Here is a 13,197-nt window from a genome sequence, read left to right on the forward strand (position 1 = left end):
AGCTCCAGCCCCCTTTACCTCAGCCTTGTAGCCCAGCCCCAGTCCCAGTCCCAGCCTCATCCTCAAAGCTCACCACAGAGCCAGGGCCCAGCTCTGTCTCTGCCTCCCCCAAGCCTGGCACCAGGGCCAGGGCCCTCTCAGACACACGCTGCTGCCTATCTCTCACCAGGGCCAAGGCTTGGCCGCCGCTCCTGCAGAGGCTTGGCACCTCCAGCTGCTCCAGCCTGTCTGGGCTGGTTAGGCCAAACCACAGAGACTGCATTTCCATGTCTAAACAACGTTCGAAAACAAGAAAGGATGGCAGAGAGAGTAGCAAAATGACCTCACCAGCGCTGCAGTTTTGAGGAACCCTGCTAATCAGTGGGTTTTGTTTTATTTTGTTTACTCCTCAGCTTTTTGTAATATGATGTTTAGAGCTTGTGAACCACCGCTGCTCTAATTAGAGGCCAGAGGATCAGAGGTCCTGAGAGAGAGAGTGTAGGCTTATGTGTTTTAATGATGCAGACATTTATGAAATTGTAGATTATTACATTTGGTTGATGTTATAATTTCCCTAACCTTGTTGAGACCAGGCTTTCCTAACTTGGAAAGCCTGGGGAAATCCTCTGCAGAATTTAGCTAAAAGGGATGGAAACCCGTTTAAAATGAGTGACGCCTCTCGACATGTTGAACCAATCAAATACACTGCTTGGGCTGAGTTTCAAAAATACATTTTCTTCAATATTGCAAGCTAGCATATGCAATGACTCTGCAAAATAGTCGTAAAGCGACACACATAACAATAAGCAACCATTCCACGGGCATGTGGGGGGAGGGTTCTTGGAATGTACTGTAACATCCAATGAAATTAAGAACACATTCTTCCATCACTCCATCCAGTCCAATCCAAGCCAGATCAGCTAACCTAAAATTCTCCAGACCTCCAAAGGAGAACAATGTGATTTGGAGGTATGGTATATGTGATAATATAATTTCCCCTGTCTCAATCTATGCCATACTTTGACTAACCTGATGTGAACCCCCATTTGAGGCAAGTGAGAATAACCTGTACCATAAGTGTATAGAAATTATGTTTACCTGCGGCAGGATAGTCATTTGTACTCGTAAGTGTGCCTGTAATATTCTATGGATATCTACATCATTAGATGGTCATTCTTTATGGATGGTAATGGTCTGGTCCCAGCTGCAGATCCTTCTAATGTTCATTAATGGGGCAAGGACTATAACTGAAGTATGGTTGGCACTGCCTGTGCTCACTGAGACACAGACATTATACAGTCCCAATGAGAGTCATTTTAGACCTATGTCATTTCACACATGATAGAACAACCATTTGAGAGTGCTGGACAGTAACCTTACAAAGGGCCCTGTCAACGCGTGTCCTACAGGATCGTAACGTGAGAGAACAGAACCATTTTATCCCTGATGTGCTTTAAAGGACTACAACCTCTATGACTCATCGACTGGTCCTTCCAATTAGCAACAGCAGACCCAATCCCCACCATTTAAATAGGCTATCTATGGATATGAGGAGCCTATTAACGGAAATCATGCAAGCATTACAGGTTCAATTAAGAGCTGTCTCCTTATCATTCCCCTGGAACTCCTCCCTGAGTTTGGAGTATTTCGCCCCGGTGTGGGCCACACTAAACAGTCCCCAGGGAAACGAAGGCTGCTCCTTCAACTGGAACACACAGACAGACTCAGAGCAGTGACTTACACCCTGCTCACACCCACTAATATACACAATAAAAATGGGATGAGAGTAGACAGTCTAAATAGAAATGTCCTGTCTCTAATAGAAACAGGCATGAGCCTTCGCCACGGTGCGCTCATTTGTGCATACTTTAACACGTTTCTAAGCCTAAATCCGCAAAGAGAAATAGATATTCACACAACGTCAGGCTTTCGAAAATGAAAACAAATCTCAGCTGCGAATCGAAAACCACAGACCGCTTTGATTCATCATAACAAACAGTGTGAGACTCATCTTCCCCTGGCCTCTATAATAGTCTGCTGCATAGAAAGAGGAGAACAGAATCAGTGTGTGTGTGTGTGTGTGTGTGTGTGTGTGTGTGTGTGTGTCTGTGTGTGTGTCTGTGTCTGTGTCTGTGTGTATGAGAGAGACTGAGACTCCGCTCCTCTCTGTACTGATTCAGTGTGGATTAACTGAGTCTCCTGCTCTCGGCGAGGCATCTTTCAGACACAGCCACCCTGGGGGCCAGGCTTTTTTATGCACTGTAATTATTACCAGGGAGGGGAGTGTGTCTCTCCGTCTCTCCGTCTCTCTTTCTCTCTGTCGTGTGCTGCTCTAAATGTGAATGGGTTTGGCCGTGTGTAGGGCAGTGGGTGACTGCGGCCCCCCCGTCTCTCTCTCCTCTCTGCCCCCCCCGACCCCCACCCCCCTCCACCCCCCCCACCTCCTTTTCTCCCTGCTCCTTCTTTCTCTGTGCTGTGTTATTATGTCTGTCTGTCACTCACTCACATAAAAGAGCCTGTTGGAGAGGTGTAATGCAAATACCATATCTCCCAGGAACCAGGCTGGAGGGCTGTTTTCAGCTGAGGATTAAACAAAATGGAGCATACCTTTATCTGTGAGAAAATAATCGTATGCAGTACTAAAATAAAGGCGCACAGCCTCAATATTATTTTTAGCTTGCCAAAGCACACAGAGAGACAAATTAAAGGGAATCGCGGTGCAAACACATTTATCCCCCCCTTCCCCCCCTCCGCAGTTCTTTTTTCGAAAGCAGTTTTGGCTCATCATCTCAGCAGCAGCGGCACAGTGGTCATTGTGTGTCTAGCATAGCATTCAGCAGGAAAGAGCAGGTGTGAGCTCTTAAAGGCTGTGCTTCCTTTGACTTTGTGATGAACAAAATGATAACTGGCCCGTCCTACCCAAGGGTATGGTCAGCATGACAAAGACATGTACCCCATGACAGGCTGTGGGGCCAGAGAGCTGGGTTTAGATGGCAGAGACCGGCAGTCCCACTCCTATTCTTGCACTCCATTGCTGTAATGTAGAGTCATGATGCACAGTAGAGTATAGATGCACCCTATAGCACGACATACTGTACATTTAATTATTTCAATTATTATTTGGTTTAGTATTGTATGTAGGTTCTTTGTTAAAACAAATTATTTACTTTAGTTTTCTGGATTGCGACCACTTTCCAAACTAGTATTATATGGAGAATGGTTTTGGAACAGATTTATTGGTTTTCCATTACTGATTCTGCAGTACAAATGGGTCACATAGTATAGTAGGTAAGTATAGTAGGTAAAAGTGAGAGGCTCGATGCAGATCAGTGGCATCTGCAAAGCAAATGAAATGAAATGTGATATCCTTCCCTGTGTGTAATGTGTTTGTCAGCACGTTTGATGAATTTTCTTCATTAAGGCGCACAAGAAATAAGCAGACTAAAGATTAATGTGACGTTGTTGAAGTACACATTTCCTCTCCCCCTGTAACTTTGATTTCGATGACAAATTGTTTCAAAGTGCTGAATTAAACATGGCTGAATAAATGTCTTGTTTTCCAGTATTCGTCGTTGTAATTCCAGCTCTGAGATGTACATCATCAGCCGACCTCCCACAGCGAAAGATTATTAAAGTGTGTGTGTGCCAATTCATCACCAGCAATGGAGACCTGGGGCAAGTGGCAGAGCCAGAGCATGCATCATATGTGTGGCAGTAGCACAGATTTACTTATTCAAATATGTAATACCCAGCAGTCAACAGCAAATGAACAGCCTAATGATATAGATGATGATATAGTAGAAGGAGCAATATGGACTTTATGTGAGGGATGATGCCAAAAATCTGTAACATTTTATAAGGGGCATTTTACAAAACATTTGTAATATGATCATAAATGTTTAATAACTGCATTTTTTCTCCCATGACACCTCACACAGCGCAGAGGTGAATGTACAGTATGAGTCACTGCCTATAGTGTTCACTGCTATACATTCCCATAAAATACAGTGCAGCACCATCCAGCATCTTAAACTGATACTTCTTTAAGTCGAAATTTATCCGAGTTTTAGTTAACGCTCAACAAGTGTGATGTTGTAGCATTGTACATGTACATCTTCACTGTGCCTGGTTTGGTTTGCAAGCATAAATGATAAACATCATTGTCTGCGTCTCTCTCTCACCTCACTCAAACTGTGGGAGCCCCCTGCCTGATTTCAGCCGGTTGTCTCTTGCCTGTGGCAGCTGCAGGGGATCTGCATAATTCATGGCTTGTACTCAGCCACACAGTAATTGCTATCCAGATGATGTTCCAATCAGGCAAGCTTTCATTTTAATTGCCTTACAGCCTCCTCCGGTCTTAGCTGGAGATGGAGTGGAGACCAAAGAGAGCCTTAAACACAGATATCAGCTCGTACACCGCAGAGGCCTCCTCTCCTTGGTCCTGCAGATCATATCAGGACAAGACTGTTCCCTCTGATACGCTACTTTTATAACTTGATTTGTTGTATGGAGTCTTTGATCTGCGCACAAGGACGCACTGTATGTGTTTCCGTCTGCATGTCAAAGTTGTTAGACACTGTGAAGCGGCATGGTTACGGTCGACATGGTTACGGTCAATTATTGAGGTGGTATGAAGAGCCATAGCTTGTTTTTCAGATATAGTATCTACTTGTCTCCAGTATAGCTTTAGTCTGCACGGCCGGTTTACATGTTCACAGAGCTCTGTGTGTTGCGGTGATAAAGGCCTCCTCACACTCACAAGTGGAAGCTGAACATATGTTTCTGTTTGTTTATATCCTGTAGGTCTAGAGGTTTAGAGGTTTCATCATTCTCAGTTGGTCAAGATCCAGAGGTACAGTATAACTCAGTATGTCAACCCGCCTGTTTGAAATGAGCTACAGGCTTCGGCGATAGTTTGGCCCACACACGGGAGCAGTCTGCCTGTAGCCCCGTGTAGGGCAAGATTGAACCAGTCATGGACCTCGGCACGTAGAGGTGCTCTGAAAACATAAAGGCGATTCATGAATGATGTATCATGGGTGAGCTTTATACTGTAAAATGCATTGTGAAATATTTGATTTGTGTGTTATGTGATCGATTTGTCTGTTTGTGACAGACATGAAATGCATATTAGCTCGTTATACCATTAAGGTCCGGAGCAGACAATCGATAGGAACGTAGATGCTGTCCATTTACTGTAATAACGCTCACTGCTCATTGGCCATGCACAAGCTTTACTAGCTTGTAGATGTAGTAATCCTCTCTCTGCTGTCATCTCCTCTTTTGCATCACAGCACATGTGTGTAAGACACATCGAAACCTTCCCTAGTAAAGTGGGGAGCAATCAGATGAGGCTAATGCCTTTTCCCTACTGACTCTAATGGAACTCACAGGCCCTGCATTAATATTTCAACACTGGCAAGTCTCACTCATGCTCTGTCTGTAAACGTATGAGACAGCTCTCGCATCTGATCACAGCATTTCACCCTGACACACCGCTCGCCACTCCGCGGTCCCTGAGGTCCCACGCAGAGCACGAGGAGGTACGGCGAAAAACAATGCACCGCCACACCTTCCCTTGTCGGCCATCACGGCATGGCGTTCTTCACCCGGCCGCCGCGGTAATCTTCTGTGACACGGTGACGTCCCTGGCCTGAATGTCTGTTGTCACTGGGAGGGGCGGGCGTTTTATGTCAGTGGTCGCTGGCTCACCTGAGGGCTCGAGGAGCAGGGGAGGAAGGTGCAGGGGGGGGGGGGTCTGGGGGTGGGGGGCGGGGGGCGGGGGGCGGGGGGGGGAGTAGCTCCTCTCCTCGTAGCCCTGAGGGGGAGTTGTATGGATACACAATGACAGGGTCACGCAACCAGTCTGGCCCTGGTCAGAGCTCCGACACGCAGGCTCAGACGCCAGGCGTGCCAGTGAATAATGTAGGTTATCTGTCACATGTGGTAACTGGGAAGGGTGTATTCAGACCTCTCTGATGTCACTGGTGTGAACAGCACCATGTGTGGTGGTGCTGGTGGTGGTGGTGGTGGTGGTGGTGGTGGTGATGGTGGTGGTGGTGGTGGTGGTGGTGGTGGTGGTGGTGGTGGTGGTGGTGGTGGTGGTGGTGGACAGTAATTGTTGTCATGGATGGCTTGGCTTCCCTTCACTGCCTGACTGTGATGATTAGATATACAGGACAGTAGCCTTAGCCAATCCACAGGAGGGAGAGTCAAATGAATGGTATGTGTTTACTGTATTTACGGTCAATCTAATGGCAGACCTATTCAATTACTGTATGTATCCATAGTACTGTATATCATCCCATGAATGAACCCATTCCATGAATTAAGAGCTCTTACTCTCCAGTGAAAACCCTATTGTCCATGAACCCTCACTAGAAACCCAGTAATTCACTGAGACTAATCCCAATGGGCATCCCAAAGCCATCCTTCAGTATAAGATGTCAGCTTTTCCCTCAGTATATCTCTTTATGTATGGAGATTTTTGGTGTCAGTCTAGGTTTTGCTCTCTTCTTCTCTGGTCCCTGAGTGTGTGTGTGTGTGTGTGTGTGTGTGTGTGTGTGTGTGTGTGTGTGTGTGTGTGTGTGTGTCTGTGTGTGTGTGTGTGTGTGTGTGTGTGTGTGTGTGTGTGTGTGTGTGTGTGTGTGTGTGTGTGTGTGTGTGTGCGTGTGTGTGCGTGCGTGTGCGTGTGCATGCATGTGTGTGTGCGTGCGTGTGTGTGCGTGTGTGTGTGTGTGCTATCCCCCTTCCCTAACCCTACCCCCTCTCAGGGGTCTACTCTCCCTCCCCCCCATGCCTGCTGACAGTGTGTGGTGGGCGGGCAGGCGTCTGCCTGAGGGCAGGGGGCTGTCAGTCCTGCCATGCTGCTGTCACACTGCTATAATTGGCACGCGTTTGAGTACACACACACACACACACACACACACACACACACACACACACACATACGCAGGTGGCTGGCTCCCCTCTCCTGGGCCCGTTCCCTCTCTTCCCCCTACAGGGGTCCCGAGGGTCCATCTCTCTCAGGGGTCCTGCTGCTTCTGGCCCCAGCCTGTCTGACAAACCCCATCTGGGCTGTAGACATGCACTCTCCACTTCATTTCAACGTTTGCACTGGCTTTGGGTTGACTTGGAGAGATTCACTAGGGGGGGGGGGGGAGTTTGCAGGTCTGTTTGCTTGTGTGTTTGTTTACTAGTTAGTTAGTGTGTTGGTACTTGATGGCGACAGATGGTCTTGGTAATGTGCTTTTCCTCCATTATGCCTGGGTTTTCCTGCTGCAGTCCAATGTTAACAATCTGAGGCCAATGTGGGGCAGAGAAGAAATCTCTCACGAGGCAATTTAGAGCTATGCTTCGACTTCCATACCGTCAATGTAAAACTCTTCACATTGTTTAAAATGACACCCAAAACATGGAGGGCTTATGCAAGGTTTACTGTAGCTGTATGAGTTATGACTTGGGTATATGTAAACCCACCTGTTATGGACGCCACTGTACTGCACTAAGTATGTGGACTATCAGGTTCCCCGGGGAAGACTTGGTGTATTACATGGTGTGGGTTAAATGTGGCGTTTCGTTTTTTCTTTTGTCTGTCTTCTCCTATTTTTTTATGTCACACTCTTGGATCATGTTGCTGCTTTAATGGCTACAGCCCCCTTGCCAAACCCTTGACATGTCGTCTGCATTGTGCTGGGAGGAGAAGGGTGTATCCCCCCTCACTTTGAACATGGCACCCACTCCTCGAGCCAGGAAACCAGATCCTGCCCTGCCCGGCTGGGCTTTGAAGAGATGACGGCCCCAGTGTAAATGTCACCGGTGGCCATGGGCGCTGCGTTAATAATTGAATAGGAAACTCGACAATCTCGCACTTCCGTTTCTTAAGAGCAGAGGGGATCTCTCAATTACCCGTTGTTCAGCAGAACGCAGCTCCTTTTGACTGCGGCCCTGACTTGAGCAAGAGTGGAGGAGAGTTTTGGGGGACAAGGGCACAAAGGCACACGGTGGCCTGAAGTCAAGTTTGAATCGTTGTCCTTCACCTTCTTTTTAGGGGACCTATCCTACGCCTCGGGGGCTTGGCTGTACGCATAGATCTTAATCTATCTTGCATTCTACACACCCCCTCTTACCTGACTCGTCCCTGACACCAGGAGGAGAGCTACCAGAAGTGACATGCACACACAATACATAGGCACGCGCACACACACACACACACACACACACACACACACACACACACACACACACACACACACACTCAAACACACAAACACACACACAAACACATAAACATAGCATGACCAGTGTCACCTTGCTGCTGGGTTGTCCTTAATCAGGACAACAGTCTATTCCTCAGCTGAACGCATGAGAAGAGGAGAAGAGAGAGGAAAGACCTTCCATGACCCCGTTGGTCTCCCTCCTTCTCTCTGCTCCATCCAGGAACTGGACAGTTGGCTTGTGATCTCCAGTGAAAGTGACACACTTTTCACTCCACATTTGCATTGGGAGGGTAGCGCCTATGACAAAGGCAGCCCCGGAGTGGTATTACTCTTCTAGAGCCTGTGCGTTTTTAAAGGGATCCGTCTGTACCACTCACCGTCACCCCCTGTGGATCTGTCACTGCTTTTAATAACGTAGCCGGCCTGTTACTTCTTAAGCCCGGCTGAGAGGCTTCCAATCCACTGAACCACGGTGGCCCAGCCTGCCACGGACTGGGAATCACAGAGGTGTCCTATTGACATGTCCACCAACAGCGGTGCTGCACCACCACACCAGCAGTGTCTTGAACCAAACGTCAATTGCAGTCATACTGGAGCGGTTTGCTCTGTCAGGATTAGCACTAATACAGGGAGAAGAGCTCCACATCAACTGTGCCTGTTATTGCAGCTGTCGTGTGTGCTGCATGTACTGTATACAGACATCCTGATGAATAACCGAATGTGGTTCAGCCTGATTAATCATGACTAATGATTCTGTGATGAAGAAGGATAGTACAGTTTAAGCCCCTTTAGACACTTAGTCCATATAAGCAGTACCATGTCAGGCTTTATGGGTATAAGTCTGATTTATGTTGTTAGAGGAAGTCTGTTGCATGCAGTCAAAAAAAAACAACAAAAGCCAACAATGGAATTACTTCAGATTATTTGCTTTCCTGATGAGACATATTTTGACAAAGGAGCCAAGGAGACGCATGTTTGTTTGCAGAGGGGTTCGTTCTAGTCTTGCCTTTCATTGGCAATCACTGCTGTTCCACAAATGAGAGCAGTATGTGCGGTCTGGTCTGTATGGGCCTGTATCACTGAGGTCAGGTGACCTTCTAGTCAGGTTGAAACATTTAGACATGAATAATCACCGAACAGTATAAAGAATGACACGTGTGCTTCTGTGTGAATATCTCTGCCGTTTGACCATTCCCATGCAGTTATTCCGTTTGACCATTCCCATGCAGTTATTCCGTTTGACCATTCCCATGCAGTTATCCCGTTTGACCATTCCCATGCAGTTATACCGTTTGACCATTCCCATGCAGTTATCCCGTTTGACCATTCCCATGCAGTTATCCCCTTCGAAAAGGATGAACATGCAGCAGCCATAAATAAAAGTGACGGTCTGCATCAGGCTGCAGCTCTGCGTTTCACTTAAGAGCACGCAATCTAAACCTGCCGCTCCGTCTTAAGCACAGCACAGGTAATAAAACTGACAAATAAAGACAGTTCCTTCTGCACCGAGCGCATCTTGATATGCAACTTGAACATGTCAGCTGTTTTTAGTGCTGACCATCTGGGGGAAGTGTCTTTTGTGTTTTGTCTACATCTCACAGATGTCAAGAGGTGCTTTTGTGAGATTTCTGCAAGTAGACCCCAAGTATATTACCGACCTCAGCTTTCCTGTGGCATGGAACTAAAGAACTTGATCAGATTAAATCAGGCTTAATCCCTTCCTTAATCACCTTTGTACAGTATACAGATTATAAAACTGTGTGTAAAATGATATAATCAACGCTCTTCCAAACACTTCAATCTGAAAATTGAGGCACATTTTAATCCTTGAATACAAAAAGAAAATGATCTCAAAATGATTATGTCATGGATTTTGTCCCACAACATCCCAAAACAAACACTTAAGAATTAAGATCATACTGATCCTCATAACATATGAAAATACATTCTTTTCCTGCAGTAAAAACAACTAGCTCAAATGGCTAATGCTTCCTGTTAAAGCCACAGTCCTCAGGACTAGAGGTCAGTCCTATTAGCTCCCCACGGCTGGCCGTGGACATCAGTGGGAAAACCGCACACTCACTCCATTCTACATGCATTCAAGTAGTCCACTGAGAATCATTCCGAATGCTTTCACAGAGTGGGAGCACAGAGAGTGCACATAGAGAGAGCGTCAACAAATACAGGCCAAAGGCTGTGGAGTTTCCCATGCTCTGACAACCGGTGACAGGTCCTCGTCTGCTACCCTCTGTGCAGTGAGTCCTCCTCGGTCACACTCTGTCCATACCTCCCCTCATCATCTGGTTGTTTATTTTACAGTTTGGAATCCCCCTCTTAGTTAACCATCCAGGAGTACACACACACACACACACACACGCACACGCACACGCACACGCACACACGCACGCTCACACACAAACACACAGACACAGTACACACACACACGCACAGACACACACGCACACACACGCACACACACACACACACACACACACACACACACACACACACGGTAAAGTAGCCTCTAGGGACCTCCTGGGCCCTGAACACCCCCCCCCCCCTGTTCTATGCCACTGGTCCCTGGGAAAAGGCATGTCTTTGGCTGGACTGTCCAGCTGCTAATTCAATCACATGTACTGTAATAATAACCATCCTCTGTGTCTGTCCAGGGGGCTACATCTGGACTGTGAAGAGCAAAGCAGGGGATTGTTACAGGGAATAACAAATCCTTACTCCAGCCTTTTAATTCCAGCTCTAGGAGTCTGTCAGCGATCCAGACCTGTACAGTTCATCACCCAAATAACAAGGCCTGAGAACGTTCTGGCTGCGCAGGCCGTGGCTGTTAAAGTCATTAATTACTGTAGAACAGTAAGACCTCGGGGCCCTGGGTATCGGCCTACCCAGTAGAGACTGGCTGGATGAAGTCATGGGGAGACAGGGTGTGTTTAAACCCTACGAGACTGCAGTGTGACTGCACTGTGTAATCAGTGTGGGTGTGGGTGTGTGTGTGTGTGTGTGTGTGTGTGTGTGTGTGTGTGTGTGTGTGTGTGTGTGTGTGTGTGTGTGTGGGAGGGAGAGAGCAAGCTGGGAGCAGGGTTGGAACCCAATCCCACACATGGCCTGGCTGGGCTGGCTGGCTGTACAGCTTCAGGTGATGGGAGTGGCTGGGTGAAGGGGTGAGGGGGTCATCTGGACACTGTCCCACAGACAACCATGGCCCGGCCGTAACCCAGACCTCATCCATGACCTCTTCAACCCATCCATCCTGCTACGGCGGAAGGCAAGGGAGGGGAAGGGGGAGCCCCTGGTGACATCATATAGGATGGAGGAGAGGTGCCCAGGGCCCAAGCGGACGAACGGCAGCCCACTGTCAGGCTTGGAATGACAGATCACTGCGGCCTGTGTGAGGCCCTCCGGAACTAGCCTGTCTGTAATCAGGGAGCAGAAAGGAGCATCAGGTGTGGTGCATCTCACATTTTAGTGCAGGGTTCTAAGTTACACCAATCAATAAGGCCGCAGGCTACTCTTTCTCTCTCTGTCTCTGTTTCTCTCTCTCTCTCTCTTTCTCTCTCTGTCTCTGTTTCTCTCTCTCTCTCTCTCTCTCTCTCTCTCTCTCTCTCTTTCTCTCTCTCACTCTCTAATGGGAAAGCTTAAAGGTTGGTGTCTGTCACCATGAATAATCACTACACAGTTTCAAGACTGCTATTGCTACTCTTTGATCTTTTTTTATTCAAGCTCAAATATTGATATTGATTGAGACAGGACCAGGTCTGAGAATCTATCAGTCCTGACTATCAAAATACACTTTCAGTCTATAATGTATAGAATACTCAAACAGTGTTCTGAAACAGTATTGGTTTTCTTTCTAAATAATAAAAAAAAAAAGAGAGGCACTTCATTCATAACTTAATCTGTGAGACACGGCATGATGTTTTATCCATGATGTTTTATCCATGATGTTTTATCCATGATGTTTTATCCATGATGTTTTCATGGGAGGTCTGTTGGTATTGCCAATAGGCCTCAGGCTAAGATTGTACCTGACACAAAGGGCTCTTCTGCATTGTCAAGAATGGAGAGTTTTCTACAAACATTTCCTCTATGCGCAGAAGGGCTTATTTATTGTAATTGTTATATGTCAAAAAGTGGACAGGACCCGTCAAGAGTTGCGTGGGATATGTGCTGCAGTGGAACACACTATGACTTCCAGCCTTGTCTTTGTATTTGTACTGTATTCCTATTGGGATACTCCCAGACATTTCTTGACATCTGGAAACACGGAAATAATATACTACTATAAATGTATTAAAAAATGCAGGAGTCAGCCAATATATAACATTACAGCAATGTCTATGGAATTCCGTGCGAGTGTGTCAATCCCAACTCATAATACTTGCATCAACAACATGGGAGGTTTTTTGTTGTTGCCAAGGTCTGTCAAAATGTGCTCTGTTTCAGAGAAACACTAACTACTGTACTATTCAGGCCCTGGCTGGCCTTAACATGCAGTGTTTTTTCCTCCTGTTTGGTTGTTGTTGGTTTAATGAAATATTAAAATGGTTGTTGTATAATTATGCCCAGGGATACTGATTCTCTCTGGTCCTGAGCCAGACGTGAGCACTCCAACAACGAGACCTAGATTTCCTCAGTCTTGGCAGAGGGGCTGCCATAATGAATACACAAGAGCAGTTTTGTCTGAAAAAGGACTGTGTTGTGGTAAACTAGCTGGAGGTTGTTTTTAATCATTAACATTTCAGGAGATCTTTGGTGGAATGAACATGAAACGATTTTCAGTCGAGTTCACAGACTATGTCCGCACTAAATATACCAAGGCCACAGTTGCACAACACGAGATGCTGCTAGTATCCCACTCTGCAACACATCCAAACATGTATCTGTTCCTTATCTGCTCTTCACCCGGTCCTTGTTTATATGCCCATATCTGTGCCTGGAGTGAGCAGAGACTTCCCAAACAGCGTGTTGTGTTCTATTGGGCAGT

This window comes from Argentina silus, assembly GCF_951799395.1.
Source record: "Argentina silus genome assembly, chromosome: 17".
Taxonomy (NCBI): Eukaryota; Metazoa; Chordata; class Actinopteri; order Argentiniformes; family Argentinidae; genus Argentina; species Argentina silus.